The 19,225-nt window shown below is 40.0% G+C and overlaps 1 pseudogene; it reads left to right on the plus strand.

Annotated features, from left to right (window-relative positions):
- The first annotated feature begins 526 nt into the window (after positions 1-526).
- The window catches only part of Uba52-ps20 (ubiquitin A-52 residue ribosomal protein fusion product 1, pseudogene 20), a 282,754-nt pseudogene continuing 264,055 nt past the window's right edge, over positions 527-19,225 (plus strand).

The following is a 19,225-nucleotide window of genomic DNA, read 5'->3' on the forward strand; positions in this document are numbered from 1 at the left end:
AGTAAATATTATCTCATAAGGAAAATTACTGACTTAGAATAACCAGAGATTGTTAATAAGGATTATTATAACCCAACTATTAGATTAACATTACTTTATAATAATATTACTTCTAATAATCCCCCTGGTGTTCCAAAATATGATAGTACAGGTCCTAAAACTGCCACCCATTTCTCCTTGTTTCAAGCTCTGGCCGAATCTTTCCTGCACTGTGACAGCCAATTCTGTGAAAAACTGACTCATAAAAGGGCAGTGAAAGAACACAGACTAGAAACCATTTAAAAAAAAGTCTATTCAGTCCCAAAAAAAAAGGACACCTGCCTGGTAAGATAAAGGAGAGAGCAAGCAGTGAAGATCCAGGTAAATATATTTAAAATGCAAATTATACCAGACCTCAACAAACACCGAGAAGTAAACAAAATGATCTAAGTATTAAAAAGAAAAAACAAAACAAACAAACAAAAAATCCCAAAAACCCCAAACCACTCTTTCTCTTCAACAAGGTGGCCAAGTAGCAGAAACCAACATGCAGATCTTCATGAAAACCCTAATGGGCAAGACTATTACTCTTGAGATTGAGCCCAGTGATACCATCAATAATGATCCAAGACAGGGAAGACATCCCACCGACCAGCAGAGCTGATATTTGCTGGCAAATATTTGGAGGATGGCCACACCCTGTCCAACTACAACATCTAGAAAGAGTCCACCTTGCACCTGGTGCTGTGTCTGCACAGTGGCATCATCGAGTCATCCCTTTGTCACCTTGTCCAGAATTACAATTGTGACAAGATGATCTGCCACAAGTGCTACTCATGCCTGCACATAGTGTAGTCAACTGCTACAAAAAGTTCGGCCACTCCAACAACCTGAGCCCCAAAGAAGAAGGTCAAATAAGGCTGGGGCCATACCTGGCCTGTGACCCTGTGACCAAATAAAATCCATTGACAGGGGCAAAATAAAAAAAAAGAGAGAGGGAGAAAGAGAATGACAAAGAAAAATATCAAGCTGGGCACAGGACTTAAACCCTATCATTCAGAGACAGAGGGCAGGCACATCTCTGTAAGTCTGAACGCAGCCTGGTCTACAAGGTGAGTTCCAGGACAGCCAGGGCTATACAGAAAACCCTGACTGTAAAACAAAACAAAATTCTGACAATTAGCTTTCCTGTGTAAAACCATTATGACTCTTTAGCATATCCAACAAAAATTCATGTATTGGTGGCAAGAAAATACACTGTTAACTATGAATACTCTATGCTGGTATAGAACACCAGACAAACCCACATTTGGAAAACAGCTGTGTAAGAAATATAGTAAGAAACACATTTAAACATCTAACATTGGATTTTGTACTAAAAACTGAGATCTTACGAGTAAACTGTAGTGGTTTGGCTTGATGCTGCTTGTATATTATTGTTCACATTGGTTCCTCAAGAGGGGTTGCCCCCACCCCACAAGCAGAGCATCATGTACTTAGGTGATGCTATGTGAACCTTCTCTCCACTTTAGTAGGTCAATAAAAGGTTAGAGCCTATGATGGGGTACTGAATAGGAAAGGTGGGACTGGAGGCTCTGGAGGGGGTGGCAGGTAGAAGGAGAAAAAGAATGAAGGAAGAGGAGTGAAGGAAGCCACTATGCACCAGAATCATGTGGCTGGGAGCAACCAGAAATAATAAGGAGTCTTAGAATTGGGAAATATGTTAGTATTGTATTAGATATGCCCAATGTAGGCATATAACTTATAATTAAAATATTTAGATTGTGTGTCTTTTACATGGGCTATTAGGGTTGGAAATTTTAGTAACAAATTGACAAACCCATGTCTGGCTTAGAACCGAAGTAACCCGATACGGAAATCCACCCCCATCCACTCATTATTAACAACTAGGGCTTCACTCTAAAGCTGCTTCAGGGTGGAAATTAAGCATGAATCTAAAGGGTGTACAGAGAGCTAACTGAGAGGCTCCCTGCCCAAGCCCCAAGCAAACCTAGGCAACCAGAGGTAGAACAACAGCCCTGAGCTGGGACACAAGGTGGCGCCAATGCCACAACATAGTTGGGGTTCCCCGAGTGTGAGAGAAAAAAAAAGGACAGGAAGTCAAGATTGCCTGAGATGAGACCTTCACAACTGAAAATTAGCAACTGAAAACACAGCAGGTATCTTTCCAAAGCTTTCTCACAGATAACAATGGGCTGATCTAGGCATCTCTCTCCCAAGTCAACCTTCCCATGCACACTTTGATTTCCAACATCCCTCCACTTCTAAACAGGGCACAGGACACAGGTAGCAAGACCAGCTCTCTCAACTGCTTACACTGCAGGCTGTGTAAGATCAATACACAGGCTGAAGGCTATACAGGACAGTCAAAAGACCTAAAGGGCTCAAAACACAAAAGCCAAGGGTCTTTGTACAGTCAGCCCCTCCCTACTAGTGAAAGAATCTGAAAGGACCCTAATGTCCTAAATCAAACAACAGAAGGAAACAAAGATAAGAGAAACTTCAGACCAAACATAAGAATTAAAATAGTACCACTGCACTCTTTTCCTGCTTAAGGTTTTTTCCCACATAAGGTGCTATAGAGAATTGAGGAGTTTCTTAAGTAGTGAATATAAGAAGCAGTGATTTTGTTTTTAACATTCTTAGCTTCTCAGAGTATATATGACCAAAGTCTTAGAAATTAAATTTGCCAAGGTATGTTGAAGAAGATTTTCGCATTTTCTATAGGCTAACTCTAAAAGCTGTACCAGGATCCACTCTGAAGTAACACTTTACAAGCAAAACTTGTAATTATATACAGTATGATCTGCACTCGTTAAGCAAATATCTTGATTGATTAGTACTTAACTTTAACTCAACGAATAAATAATATAGATTCAGTCATCACAGAGACAACAATAGTACAATTAATACAGTAATGAAAATGTAGCTCTACCATATGTCTATATAACAAGGAACTATAGTAAGGACTAAAGCGTGCTAATATTGCACATACCCTAAGAGGCATGGACCTGGGCAGGAGAGATAGCTCAGTGGATAAGAGGTCCTGAGTTCAATTCCCAACAACCACATGGTGGCTCACAACCATCTGTAATGGGATCTGATGCCCTATCCTGATGTGTTTGAAGACAGCTACAGTGTACTCATGTTAATTGATTAATTAATTAATTAATTAATTAGCCATGGACCCAGAGAAACAAGGTGAATTCATCTAAACCAGTATGAAGACAACCAGACAATCAAGCACAGTGATATATGAAGAGATCTCAAATGACAAATATGTATCAGTCAACTGCACGGGTTAAAAAAATGACACAGACATACATATTGACAGCAATTTGCTGTCAATTGGGGGCAAACATACACAACTATGACTATCAAGAAGACTCAAAATTAAGAAAAATTTGGGTAGTAATACTCAATAAAGAAAGACAAGTGCTAAAATGATCAGAAATGAATAAATCTAGATTGAATAAATGAAAACTCAGAAAGAAATTATTTGGTATAAAAAAAAGGAAAATAAAATTAATTAAATAAATAAAAAATTTGGGGCCAGAAACAGATGGAACAATCTCACTGGGCAAAAAAAAGTAGGTGAGTAGGTGTCTTACAGTTTTATTGCTGTGAAGAGACACTGTTACTGAGTCAACTTTGATAAGGAAAACGGACATTGGGCAGGCTTACACTCTCAGAAGTTTAGTCCATTATCACCATGGCGGGAAGCACAGCAGCATTCAGGGAGGCATCGTGCTGGAGAAGGAGCTGAGAGTTCTACATCTTCATCTGAAAACAGGAGCAGGAGACTGTTTCGACACTGGTCATAGCTTGAATATAAAGACCTCACAGCCCACTTTCCCAGTGACCTACTTCCTCCAACATGGCCACACGTACTCCAACAAGGCCCCACCTCCTAATAGTGCCACTCCTTATACGACAAGCATTCAAGCATATGAGCCTATGGTGGTCATTCCTATTCAAATCATCACAGCAGGTAAGTCTTTAGACAGGGAGATCATAGCTAAAACTATATAAAAATTAAAATTTCCAGATATCTCAACCAACCCACAAGACAAACTACTCATTCATTCCAGAGACTAGACCCAGGAAGAGTAGGTAGAGCTGGTAGAAGAGGCAACCAATACAAAGGGGTAACTCGGTGATACCCTTTCTAGATTGACAATTGTGGCCCTTTTCTGACCTTCTTTGACAAATCCAAAAATGTTCTCTGCTATGAATGTACCCTTTCTCAAGCAAGAAAAAACAGATCTTTCTCTAGGAAATCACAAGCATGCATGCCAAAGGACCTCAGAGCCAACCCTAATCCTGAGTTCCTGCATGAAGACTCTGAGAGATCAAGTGAAGCCTGGGATACTTCTTCAGACTCCAACATGTTGGAAGCGCCAAAGCTGTGATTTCTGCCAGGGAGAGTTGCTTACATGGGATAGAACCAGCCTGGAAGAGATATATTTTACAGGCAGAAAGATGGAGGGATGGCGCCGTCTAAGCCTCTGATATCAGATATTAAGCTAGAGCCCTGGTTCTCAACCTTCCTAATGCTGTGACGCTTCAATACAATTCCTTGTGTTGTGGTGAACCCCAACCATAAAATTATCTTTGTTGCTACTTCACAACAGTAATTTTGCTACTGTCATGAATCATAATGTAAATATATGTTTACAGATGGACTTAGGGAGCCCCTGTAAATGGGCCATGACCCAGAGGTGGGAAGTCTGACCTAGGGGACTTGATGTTTACATGCTGCCTTATCAGTCTTGCTTGGTCCAGCGTTTTCTGACTATGCCCCGATTCCTCCTTTTAGGAAATAGTAATATATATCTTTTCCATTGTATGTTGAAATGAATTCAGTTTTCAAATTCACAGGGTTTTATCGAGACTGTTGGAGACCATGGGGACTTCTGAAGTAGGATTAAATATACTTAGTATTTTAACAATGGCCTTTGGAGCCTGGGAGGGAAATGTGGTGGTTTGAATGAGACTATCTCTCATAGGATCAAATGTCTGAACCCTGGTGGTGACTTTACAGGGTATACCTTGCTAGGGACTAGCTCTGAGGCTATTATATATTGACTAGCCCCAATTCCTGTTCACTCTCTCTGCTTCATATTTGGGGTTTAACATGTGATTTCTCAGCGCCCTGCCATGATGGTCTCATGGAAGCCCAACCAAAATAACCTCTTCCATAAACTGGCTTGGTCATGGTATTTCATTATAGCAACAGGAAAGCAAATAAGTCAGACTATAAGTAATTGAAGATTAAAACAATTTTTTCTTAATCTTCAAAAGTTCATGATAAAATTGGACACAAAACCAGTAAAAAGCACTCAACATCTCTAACCATTAATAAAGATAGCAATTCCTCTAAATATTGCAGTGTTCCATCCTCCTGCTTAACAGAAGAAACGGTTCCTCCACCTTCTGGAACAAGACAGCCAGGTGCTCATCCTACAACAAAGAAAAGACATTCCAATAAACAGCAGGTACAGCTCCCTGTCACAAAAATAACTTTAAAATCCCAACACACTTACAAATACAATTTCATGTTTTTTATACTGTTTTGATTAGTTTGCTTCTTTTTCTCCATCTTTATTAACTTGAGTATTTCTTATTTACATTTCAATTGTTATTCCCTTTCCCAGTTTCCAGGAGAAAATCCCCCTAACCCCTTCCACTCACCTTTTATATAGGTGTTCCCCTCCCCATCCTCCCCAATTACGACCCTCCCCCCAACAATCACATTCACTGGGGATTCAGCCTTAGCAGGACCAAGGGCTTCCCCTTCCACTGGTGCTCTTACTAGACTATTCATTGCTACCTATGCAGTTGGAGCACAGGGTCAGTCCATGTATACTCTTTGGGTACTTAGTCCCAGGAAGTTCTGGTTGGTTGGCATTGTTGTTCATATGGGATCTCAAGCCCCTTCAAGCTTTTTAAGTCTTTTCTAAGATTCTTTCGATGGGGGTCCCATTCTCAGTTCAGTGGTTTGCTGCTGGCATTCACCTATGTATTTGCTGTATTCTGGGTGTGTCTCTCAGCAGAGATCTACATCCGTTTCCTGTCGGCCTGCACTTCTTTGCCTCATCCATCTTATCTAATTTGGTGGCTGTATATGTATGGTCCACATGTGGGGCAGGCCCTGAATGGGTGTTCGTTCAGTCTCTATTCTAAACTTTGCCTCCCTATTCCCTCCCAAGGGTTATCTTGTTCCCCTTTTAAGAAGGAGTGAAGCATTCGTATTTTGGTCATACTACTTGGGATTCATGTATTCTGTGCATCTAGGGTAATTCGAACATTTGGGTTAATATCCAGTTATCAATATGTGTTTTTCTGTGATTGGCTTACCTCACTCAGGATGATATTTTCCATTTCCATCCATTTGCCTATGAATTTCATAAAGTCATTGTTTTTCATAGCTCAGTAGTATTCCATTGTGTAGATGTACCGCATTTTTTTGTATCCATTTTCTGTTGAAGGGCATCTGGGTTCATTCCAGCTTCTGGCTACTATAAATGAGGTTGCGTTAAACAGAGTGGAGCACGTATCTTTGTTATGTGTTAGGGTATCTGCCCAAGACAGGTATAGCTGGGTCCTAAGGTAGTTCAATGTCCAATTTTCTGAGGAACCTCCAGAATGATTTCCAGAATGGTTGTACCAGTCTGCAATCCCACCGACAATGGAGGAGTGTTCCTCCTTCTCCACATCCTCACCAACATCTGCTGTCACCTGAGTTTTTGATCTTAGCCAGTCACTGGTGTGAGGTGGAATCTCAGGGTTGTTTTGATTTGCATTTCCCTTATGACTAAAGATGTTGAACATTTCTTTAGGTGTTTCTCAGCCATTCAGCATTCTCAGCTGTGGATTCTTTGTTTAGCTCTGAGCCCTATTTTTTAATACTGTTATTTGTCTCCCTGCAGTCTAATTTCATCAGTTCTTTGTATATTTTGGATATAAGCCCTCTCTAGGTCATAGAATTAGTAAAGATCTTTTCCCAATCTGTTGGTTGCTCTTTTGCCCTTACAACTGTGTCCTTCACCTTACAGAAGGTTTGAAGATTTATGAGATCCCATTTGTCAATTCTTGATCTTAGAGCATAAGCTATTGGTGTTTTGTTCAGGAAATTTTCTCCAGTGCCCACATGTTCGAAGCTTTTCCCCACTTCTTCTTCTGTAAGTTTGAGTGTATCTGGTTTGATGTGGAGGTCCTTGATCCACTTGGACTTAAGCTTTGTACAGGGTGATAAGAATGGATAGATCTACATTCTTCTACATGATTACCTCCCTTTGAACCAGCATCATTTGCTGAAAATGCTATCTTTTTTCCTTGGCTCCATTGTCAAAACTCATGTGAGCATAGGTGTGTGGGTTCATTTCTGGGTCTTCAATTCTATTCCACTGGTCTATCTGTCTGTCTCTATACCAATACCATACAGTTTTTTTTATCACTATTGCTCTCTAATACTGCTTGAGTTCAGGGATAATGATTTCCCTGGAAGTCTTTTTATTGTTGAGGATAGTTTTAGCTACCCTGGTCTTTTTTGTTATTCCAGACGAGTTTGCAAATTGTTCTGTCTAACTCTATGAAGAATTGTCTTGGAATTTTGTTGGGGATTGCATTGAATCTGAAGCAGTCATTAAAAGTCTCCCAACAGAAAAGAGCCCAGGTCCAGATTGGTTCAGTGCAGAATTCTATCAGACCTTCATAGAAGACCTCATACCAATACTATCCAAACTATTCCATGAAATTGAAACAGGTAGAGCACTACAGAATTCCTTTTCTGAAGCCACAATTACACTTATAACAAAACCATACAATGACCCAACAAAAAAAGAGAACTTCAGACCAATTTCCCTTATGAATATCAACAAAAAATACTCAATAAAATTCTTGCAAACCCGAATCCAGGAGCATATCAAAACAATCATCCATCATGATAAAGTAGGCTTCATTACAGCGATTCAGGGATGGTTTAACACACGGAAAACCATCGACGTAATCCACTGTATAAACAAACTGAAAGATAAAAACCACATGATCATTTCATTAGAGGCTGAGAAAGACTTTGACAAAATACAACACCCCTTCATGATAAAGTTCCTGGAAAGAACAGGTATTCAAGACCCATACCTAAAGATAGTAAAAGCCATATACAGCAAACCAGTAGCAAGCATTAAACTAAATGGAGAGCAACTTGAAGCAATCCCACTAAAATCGAGGACAAGGATGCCCACTCTCTTATTCAGTATAGTTCTTGAAGTTCTAGCCAGAGCAATCAGAAAACAAAAGGAGATCAAAGGGATACAGATTGGAAAGGAAGAAGTCAAAATATCATGATTTGCAGACAATATGATTGTATACTTAAGTGATCCCAAATGCTCCACCAGAGAACTACTAAACCTTATAAACACCTTCAGCAAAGTGGCTGGGTATAAAATTAACTCAAACAAATCAGTGGCCTTCCTCTACACAAAAGAGAAACAAGCAGAGAAAGAAATTAGGGAAATGACACACTTCATAATAGTCCCAAATAATATAAAATACCTCAGTGTGACTTTAATCAAGCAAGAGAAAGACCTGTATGATAAGAACTTCAAGCTTCTGAAGAAAGAAATTGAAGAAGATCTCAGAAGATGGAAAGATCTCCCAAGTTCATGGATTGGCAAGATTAATATAGTAAAGATTAGTTTGCCTTTAAAGTGAAGCTATAGGTGACAACTAGTGATATACTTTGTCCAAACTGCAAACAACTTACTTTTACTGATTAGTAAATTTTTTTATATTCTTTGTATTTTTCAAAAATTAGAAACATAAAAAGAAAATGTTTTGCTACCTACAGATGATTAACTAATAACACTTTGTACTAGATACTTATATGTTTTTCCCAATTCTCAGTATTACTAGCAATGCTGAGATAAACAAAAATATATTAAATTGTTTTGTGCAAGAATATCTACTTCCTCTGAACAAAATTTTTGAGAGTAAAATTAACTTTAAAGGTTAGAATTTTTGAGCAGTGAAAATATATTCTACCTGAAGCCATATTGTAAACTTAAGTGAACAAAAATTATCTGGATATGTAAATATCTTTATTCATTAAAACACAGCCTTTTTCCCAGCCATGATTTTCAGATTCTGTCCTCCAACAACACCTCCTCATGGTAGGCAGAGATTCTGTATGGAGAGAAAAAAAATTAGTGAGTTTTATACCATAACGTACTCTTCATTGATATTTTATCAAGGGAAATGGGAAATTTGAAAACTCAAATGTCCAATTAACAAAAGACAAAAGTATAATCCCCAGTAAACCTTATCAAAATGTGTTATTTTCAGGTTGCTTTATCAGTGCAGTCTGTCCAGAGAACATCCTCCCTACACTTTTAGTCTCATATTTAAACACTTTCCAACTTTCTACTTGTAAGAGGGGTCAATGGGGAATCTATGCGCTCCTGAATAACACTTAATATCCTCTTTGCATAAAACATCAATAAATCCAACTGTAACTTACTCGTTACCATTAATTAGTTAAACAATCTATTAAAATATTTCCTTCATCATCTGACCTAAAATGAGTCTTAAACTGTGTCATACAAACAACTCAAGAAAACACACATAATATAATACGTCTACTAAGCAAAATGCACCCCCAAGAACTTCATTAAAAGATCTACATAAGGGACTTGTTAGTGTGATAACAAATTTAATACATGAGGTTGAAAGAAAATATATTTAGGGAGTATTACTTACTGCAGACCCATGCCAAGATGTGCTCTTGAGAAATGATTACATGCAAGAGATCAGGGGTAAGAAGGATTGGGGGGTGGTGAGGGCCTGGAGAGTGGGTAGAAGCAGGCAGACAAGAGCAGAGCCATGAGGGCAGAGAAGGGAAGACAAGGTCTGAGGACAGAAAACACTGGCATTCTTAATGCAACACTTAACTGTACAACACCAAGATTACCAGATCCTGGCATGTCTCAAGCTTCCAGCCTAGGGACTAACTAGATAAGTCATTGTTGGATCAAAAGAGGCACAAAGTTAAATTTTCCAGGTACAAGTTAGGTCACCACTGCATTAACTTTCATAAATTAATGCAATATTTACATTGCTTTCTGTACTTCTCTAAGATTATATCAAAGACTATTATATGAAGCCTTCAGTATCAAAGTCAAATTAGCTTTGGTAAGATTTGTAAGAATCTTTAATCTTAAAACATATTTTTTCCACACACATGATTCCTAGTTTTTGAAATGCCTTTTGATTTGGTTTCTCTTTCTGACATTTGTATTAACAACATATTCTATACATGAAAAATGGCTAAAGACACACGGACGTTTTCAGCTAAGTCCCTAGAGTGAGAAAGACAATTTAAATGTTTTAGGGGCCTATGTAAAAAGCCCTGAGAATAAATTACTAATTCTGTGGACTTTGCTTTTTTTTTTTTTTTTTTTTTTATTAACTTGAGTATTTCTTATATACATTTCAAGTGTTATTCCCTTTCCCTGTTTCCGGGCAAACATCCCCCTCCCCCCTCCCCTTCCTGATGGGTGTTCCCCTCCCAACCCTCCCCCCATTGCCGCCCTCCCCCCATAGTCTAGTTCACTGGGGATTCAGGCTTAGCAGGACCCAGGGCTTCCCCTTCCACTGGTGCTCTTACTAGGATATTCATTGCTACCTATGGGGTCAGAGTCCAGGGTCAGTCCATGTATAGTCTTTAGGTAGTGGCTTAGTCCCTGGACTTTGCTCTTAAATTTGCTCTAGACGGGTACCAGGGTGTTCCATGGTGTGTTCCATTAAAAGCACAGAATTGCCAGATGTATCTCACAAATTCTCCTTAAGAGGCTTATTTGCTAGTCTTCATCCCTTAAGAGCCAAAGAAATTCCTATTGCATAATGACTGGTTCAAAGAAACTCTGAATCTATACACGTACTTTTAACAGCAAATGATTTGAACATTCTGCAAATGTGTATGTGGCAGTCATTAAATGTAACAACATGTAGTCATATGCATGAGAATGTCCTCACAGACTCTGATATTTAGACACCTAGCTGGTGGTGCTGTTTGGAAGGGAATAACAGGTATGGCCTTGCTGGAAGAAGCATGTCCCAGGAGGGAAGCTTTGAGAGGTAAAGAATGTTGTTTATCCAGTCTGCTCTCTCTGCTTCTGCTCACCACCATGCTTCCCATCAAGATGTCTATTAAACTATAAACAAAGTTACTTTCTCATGGGAAAAGCAACAGGAAGGTCTCTTCCTCAGGTTTGCAGCTTACTTAGCAGAGCACCAGGATTCTCTGCTTGAGAAAGTCTGCTTCCTTGGTCTCAGTTTGCTTAGAATGACAAACACCCTAGGTTGCCTGCAAGCTGGCAAGCTGGGAACAGTGTCCTCTTGCCATTTCTCTACAAATAATAGAATATATCTTCAAACTTAAAGCCAGGTATGGTGTATTACACCTTTAATTGCAGTGTCTGGGAGGTACAATGAGGAGAATGAGAAGTTCAAGGCCAGCCCTATCTATATAATGAACTCAGGACCAGCCTCAACTACAGAACCCTACTCTCAGTTCTTATAAAAAAAATGAACAAATAAAAGAAAAATAAATGAGAAATAAAAAATAATAACAATTCATTTGATTATTCATTTAAGAGCACGGTATGCTCACTAAAATTTCTGGTGTGAAAAGCCAGTGAGAAAATCATTATTGATGGTGTAACAAGGAGGGTATCAAGTCTGACACTGAGAAAGATATGGGTATGCATCAGGGGTGCAGCACTCGCCTGTCATTGAAGAGGCTGTGGGTTTGGTGTCAATAATTAAGGAAAAATGCAAAACCAAGAAAGCCCCACAAGAAACTGCTCACAGTTTTATAGAAAACTGTGTTTTCTATAAAAAATTGTCCCAAGGCAAAGTCACTTACTAAGTAGTGGAAATTAGTGAAATAAATATCTGAAGAGAACAAAATTTACAAATACCTGCTACTTCTCCCCAATGGGATTCTTTTCTCTCTGAGAATAATCTGTCAACTCCAGAGGAGGGGCTGAAGAGCAGCCATAATTTTAACAAACACCACACGAAACGAATGAGAACTGGAGTTGAATCTTCCAAATATACTGATCTCTATATTACCAATAAAAACTGAGGCTGGAGAGAAGTCTCAGTGGGTAAGAGCCCTGACTGCTCTTTCAGAGTCCTGAGTTCAATTCCCAGCAACCACATGGTAGCTCAGATTAGATCTGTAATGAGATCTGATGCCCTCTTCTGGTGTGGCTGAAGAGAGTGACAGTATACTCACATACATAAGATAAATAAATTAGGGAAGTCCCACACCCGCGGATCCCGGCCCGCAGCAGCTCTCTGCTCCCAGACCCGGTGAGAGAGAGACCCAACCGCCTGGTCAGGTGGGCACTCCTGAGGCTGCAGAGCAGAAGAGACCACCAACACTGCTCACCCCTGCCCACATCCCTGGCCCAAGAGGAAACTGTATAAGGCCTCTGGGCTCCCGTGGGGGAGGGCCCAGGAGCGGCAGGACCCCTGCCAGAGACACCACCGGACCCTGAAGGAAACAGACCGGATAAACAGTTCTCTGCACCCAAATCCCGTGGGAGGGAGAGCTAAACCTTCAGAGAGGCAGACAAGCCTGGGAAACAAGAAGAGACTGCTCCCTGCACACACATCTCGGACGCCAGAGGAAAAAGCCAAAGACCATCTGGAACCCTGGTGCACTGAAGCTCCCGGAAGGGGCGGCACAGGTCTTCCTGGTTGCTGCCGCTGCAGAGAGCCCCTGGGCAGCACCCCACGAGCGAACCTGAGCCTCGGGACCACAGGTAAGACCAAATTTTCTGCTGCAAGAAGCTGCCTGGTGAACTCAAGACACAGGCCCACAGGAACAGCTGAAGACCTGTAGAGAGGAAAAACTACACGCCCGAAAGCAGAACACTCTGTCCCCATAACTGACTGAAAGAGAGGAAAACAGGTCTACAGCACTCCTGACACACAGGCTTATAGGACAGTCTAGCCACTGTCAGAAATAGCAGAACAAAGTAACACTAGAGATAATCTGATGGCGAGAGGCAAGCGCAGGAACCCAAGCAACAGAAACCAAGACTACATGCCATCATCGGAGCCCAATTCTCCCACCAAAACAAACATGGAATATCCAAACACACCAGAAAAGCAAGATCTAGTTTCAAAATCATATTTGATCATGATGCTGGAGGACTTCAAGAAAGACATGAACACACTTAGGGAAGCGCAGGAAAACATTAATAAACAAGTAAAAGCCTACAGAGAGGAATCGCAAAAATCCCTGAAAGAATTCCAGGAAAACACAATCAAACAGTTGAAGGAATTAAAAATGGAAATAGAAGCAATCAAGAAAGAACACATGGAAACAACCCTGGATATAGAAAACCAAAAGAAGAGACAAGGAGCTGTAGATACAAGCTTCACCAACAGAATACAAGAGATGGAAGAGAGAATCTCAGGAGCAGAAGATTCCATAGAAATCATTGACTCAACTGTCAAAGATAATGTAAAGCGGAAAAAGCTACTGGTCCAAAACATACAGGAAATCCAGGACTCAATGAGAAGATCAAACCTAAGGATAATAGGTATAGAAGAGAGTGAAGACTCCCAGCTCAAAGGACCAGTAAATATCTTCAACAAAATCATAGAAGAAAACTTCCCTAACCTAAAAAAAGAGATACCCATAGACATACAAGAAGCCTACAGAACTCCAAATAGATTGGACCAGAAAAGAAACACCTCCCGTCACATAATTGTCAAAACACCAAACGCACAAAATAAAGAAAGAATATTAAAAGCAGTAAGGGAAAAAGGTCAAGTAACATATAAAGGGAGACCTATCAGAATCACACCAGACTTCTCACCAGAAACTATGAAGGCCAGAAGATCCTGGACTGATGTCATACAGACCCTAAGAGAACACAAATGCCAGCCCAGGTTACTGTATCCAGCAAAACTCTCAATTAACATCGATGGAGAAACCAAGATATTCCATGACAAAACCAAATTTACACAATATCTTTCTACAAATCCAGCACTACAAAGGATAATAAATGGTAAAGCCCAACATAAGGAGGCAAGCTATACCCTAGAAGAAGCAAGAAACTAATCGTCTTGGCAACAAAACAAAGAGAATGAAAGCACACAAACATAACCTCACATCCAAATATGAATATAACGGGAAGCAATAATCACTATTCCTTAATATCTCTCAATATCAATGGCCTCAACTCCCCAATAAAAAGACATAGATTAACAAACTGGATACGCAACGAGGACCCTGCATTCTGCTGCCTACAGGAAACACACCTCAGAGACAAAGACAGACACTACCTCAGAGTGAAAGGCTGGAAAACAACTCTCCAAGCAAATGGTCAGAAGAAGCAAGCTGGAGTAGCCATTCTAATATCAAATAAAATCAATTTCCAACTAAAAGTCATCAAAAAAGAAAAGGAAGGACACTTCATATTCATCAAAGGAAAAATCAACCAAGATGAACTCTCAATCCTAAATATCTATGCCCCAAATACAAGGGCACCTACATACGTAAAAGAAACCTTACTAAAGCTCAAAACACACATTGCACCTCACACAATAATAGTGGGAGATTTCAACACCCCACTCTCATCAATGGACAGATCATGGAAACAGAAATTAAACAGTGATGTAGACAGACTAAGAGAAGTCATGAGCCAAATGGACTTAACGGATATTTATAGAACATTCTATCCTAAAGCAAAAGGATATACCTTCTTCTCAGCTCCTCATGGTACTTTCTCCAAAATTGACCATATAATTGGTCAAAAAACGGGCCTCAACAGGTACAGAAAGATAGAAATAATCCCATGCGTGCTATCGGACCACCACGGCCTAAAACTGGTCTTCAATAACAATAAGGGAAGAATGCCCACATATGCGTGGAAATAGAACAATGCTCTACTCAATGATAACCTGGTCAAGGAAGAAATAAAGAAAGAAATTAAAAACTTTTTAGAATTTAATGAAAATGAAGATACAACGTACTCAAACTTATGGGACACAATGAAAGCTGTGCTAAGAGGAAAACTCATAGCGCTGAGTGCCTGCAGAAAGAAACAGGAAAGAGCATATGTCAGCAGCTGACAGCACACCTAAAAGCTCTAGAACAAAAAGAAGCAAATACACCCAGGAGGAGTAGAAGGCAGGAAATAATCAAACTCAGAGCTGAAATCAACCAAGTAGAAACAAAAAGGACCATAGAAAGAATCAACAGAACCAAAAGTTGGTTCTTTGAGAAAATCAACAAGATAGATAAACCCTTAGCCAGACTAACGAGAGGACACTGAGAGTGTGTCCAAATTAACAAAATCAGAAATGAAAAGGGAGACATAACTACAGATTCGGAGGAAATTCAAAAAATCATCAGATCTTACTATAAAAACCTATATTCAACAAAATTTGAAAATCTTCAGGAAATGGACAATTTCCTAGACAGATACCAGGTATCGAAGTTAAATCAGGAACAGATAAACCAGTTAAACAACCCCATAACTCCTAAGGAAATAGAAGCAGTCATTAAAGGTCTCCCAACCAAAAAGAGCCCAGGTCCAGACGGGTTTAGTGCAGAATTCTATCAAACCTTCATAGAAGACCTCATACCAATATTATCCAAACTATTCCACAAAATTGAAACAGATGGAGCCCTACCGAATTCCTTCTACGAAGCCACAATTACTCTTATACCTAAACCACACAAAGACTCAACAAAGAAAGAGAACTTCAGACCAATTTCCCTTATGAATATCGACGCAAAAATACTCAATAAAATTCTGGCAAACCGAATTCAAGAGCACATCAAAACAATCATCCACCATGATCAAGTAGGCTTCATCCCAGGCATGCAGGGATGGTTTAATATACGGAAAACCATCAACGTGATCCATTATATAAACAAACTGAAAGAACAGAACCACATGATCATTTCATTAGATGCTGAGAAAGCATTTGACAAAATTCAACACCCCTTCATGATAAAAGTCCTGGAAAGAATAGGAATTCAAGGCCCATACCTAAACATAGTAAAAGCCATATACAGCAAACCAGTTGCTAACATTAAACTAAATGGAGAGAAACTTGAAGCAATCCCACTAAAATCAGGGACTAGACAAGGCTGCCCACTCTCTCCCTACTTATTCAATATAGTTCTTGAAGTTCTAGCCAGAGCAATCAGACAACAAAAGGAGATCAAAGGGATAGAGATCGGAAAAGAAGAGGTCAAAATATCACTATTTGCAGATGACATGATAGTATATTTAAGTGATCCCAAAAGTTCCACCAGAGAACTACTAAAGCTGATAAACAACTTCAGCAAAGTGGCTGGGTATAAAATTAACTCAAATAAATCAGTTGCCTTCCTCTATACAAAAGAGAAACAAGCCGAGAAAGAAATTAGGGAAACGACACCCTTCATAATAGACCCAAATAATATAAAGTACCTCGGTGTGACTTTAACCAAGCAAGTAAAAGATCTGTACAATAAGAACTTCAAGACACTGAGGAAAGAAATTGAAGAAGACCTCAGAAGATGGAAAGATCTCCCATGCTCATGGATTGGCAGGATTAATATAGTAAAAATGGCCATTTTACCAAAAGCAATCTACAGATTCAATGCAATCCCCATCAAAATACCAATCCAATTCTTCAAAGAGTTAGACAGAACAATTTGCAAATTCATCTGGAATAACAAAAAACCTAGGATAGCTAAAGCTATCCTCAACAATAAAAGGACTTCAGGGGGAATCACTATCCCTGAACTCAAGCAGTATTACAGAGCAATAGTGATAAAAACTGCATGGTATTGGTACAGAGACAGACAGATAGACCAATGGAATAGAATTGAAGACCCAGAAATGAACCCACACACCTATGGTCACTTGATTTTTGACAAAGGAGCCAAAACCATCCAATGGAAAAAAGATAGCATTTTCAGCAAATGGTGCTGGTTCAACTGGAGGGCAACATGTAGAAGAATGCAGATCGATCCATGCTTATCACCCTGTACAAAGCTTAAGTCCAAGTGGATCAAGGACCTCCACATCAAACCAGACACACTCAAACTAATAGAAGAAAAACTAGGGAAGCATCTGGAACACATGGGCACTGGAAAAAATTTCCTGAACAAAACACCAATGGCTTATGCTCTTAAGATCAAGAATCGACAAATGGGATCTCATAAAACTGCAAAGCTTCTGTAAGGCAAAGGACACTGTGGTTAGGACAAAACGGCAACCAACGGATTGGGAAAAGATCTTTACCAATCCTACAACAGATAGAGGCCTTATATCCAAAATATACAAAGAACTCGAGAAGTTAGACCGCAGGGAAACAAATAACCCTATTAAAAAATGGGGTTCAGAGCTAAACAAAGAATTCACAGCTGAGGAATGCCGAATGGCTGAGAAACACCTAAAGAAATGTTCAACATCTTTAGTCATAAGGGAAATGCAAATCAAAACAACCCTGAGATTTCACCTCACACCAGTGCGATTGGCTAAGATCAAAAACTCAGGTGACAGCAGATGCTGGCGAGGATGTGGAGAAAGAGGAACACTCCTCCATTGTTGGTGGGATTGCAGACTGGTAAAACCATTCTGGAAATCAGTCTGGAGGTTCCTCAGAAAATTGGACATTGAACTGCCTGAGGATCCAGCTATACCTCTCTTGGGCATATACCCAAAAGATGCCTCAACATATAAAAGAGACACGTGCTCCACTATGTTCATCACAGCCTTATTTATAATAGCCAGAAGCTGGAAAGAACCCAGATGCCCTTCAACAGAGGAATGGATACAGAAAATGTGGTACATCTACACAATGGAATATTACTCAGCTATCAAAAACAACAAGTTTATGAAATTCGTAGGCAAATGGTTGGAACTGGAAAATATCATCCTGAGTGAGCTAACCCAATCACAGAAACACATACATGGTATGCACTCATTGATAAGTGGCTATTAGCCCAAATGCTTGAATTACCCTAGATCCCTAGAACAAACGAAACTCAAGACGGATGATCAAAATGTGAATGCTTCACTCCTTCTTTAAATGAGGAAAAAGAATACCCTTGGCAGGGAAGGGAGAGGCAAAGATTAAAACAGAGACTGAAGGAACACCCATTCAGAGCCTGCCCCACATGTGGCCCATACATATACAGCCACCCAATTAGACAAGATGGATGAAGCAAAGAAGTGCAGACCGACAGGAGCCGGATGTAGATCGCTCCTGAGAGACACAGCCAGAATACAGCAAATACAGAGGCGAATGCCAGCAGCAAACCACTGAACTGAGAATAGGTCCCCTATTGAAGGAATCAGAGAAAGAACTGGAAGAGCTTGAAGGGGCTTGAGACCCCAAAAGTACAACAATGCCAAGCAACCAGAGCTTCCAGAGACTAAGCCACTACCTAAAGACTATACATGGACTGACCCTGGACTCTGACCCCATAGGTAGCAACGAATATCCTAGTAAGAGCACCAGTGGAAGGGGAAGCCCTGGGTCCTGCTAAGAGTGAACCCCCAGTGAACTAGTCTATGGGGGGAGGGCGGCAATGGGGGGAGGGTTGGGAGGGGAACACCCATAAGGAAGGGGAGGGGGGAGGGGGATGTTTGCCCGGAAATCGGGAAAGGGAATAACACTCGAAATGTATATAAGAAATACTCAAGTTAATAAAAAAAAAAAATGTGAAAAAAAAGATAAATAAATTAATTTAAAAAAAAGAAATAAGAACAAACTAGAAGTAAACAAATCAAGTTTTCCGGAAATTAAACCCCCGACAACTTCTACTAAAAGACCAAATACAAGGCAAGTGATACATTTCTCGACACTTGCATTGATACTCATTGCCCTAGTTAGGTTTATTATCACTGTGATGAAACACTGAAGCAAGTTGCAGAGGAAAGAGTGTATTTGCCTTACACTTACACTTGGTAATCCATCACTGAAGGAACTTGGAATAGGAACCCAAACATGGTAGCAACCTAGAAGCAGCAACTGGTACAGTGGTCAACCAGTGGTGCTGCTTACTGGCTTCCTCAGCTTGCTTTCTTATACAGCCCAGGACCACCAGGCCAGGGTTGGCCACACCCACAAGAGCCTGGGCCCTCCTGTATAAATCACTGAAATAACACCCTATAAGCTTGATTACAACCTGATC

This window comes from Rattus norvegicus, chromosome 2 (assembly GCF_036323735.1).
Source record: "Rattus norvegicus strain BN/NHsdMcwi chromosome 2, GRCr8, whole genome shotgun sequence".
Classification (NCBI taxonomy): domain Eukaryota; kingdom Metazoa; phylum Chordata; class Mammalia; order Rodentia; family Muridae; genus Rattus; species Rattus norvegicus.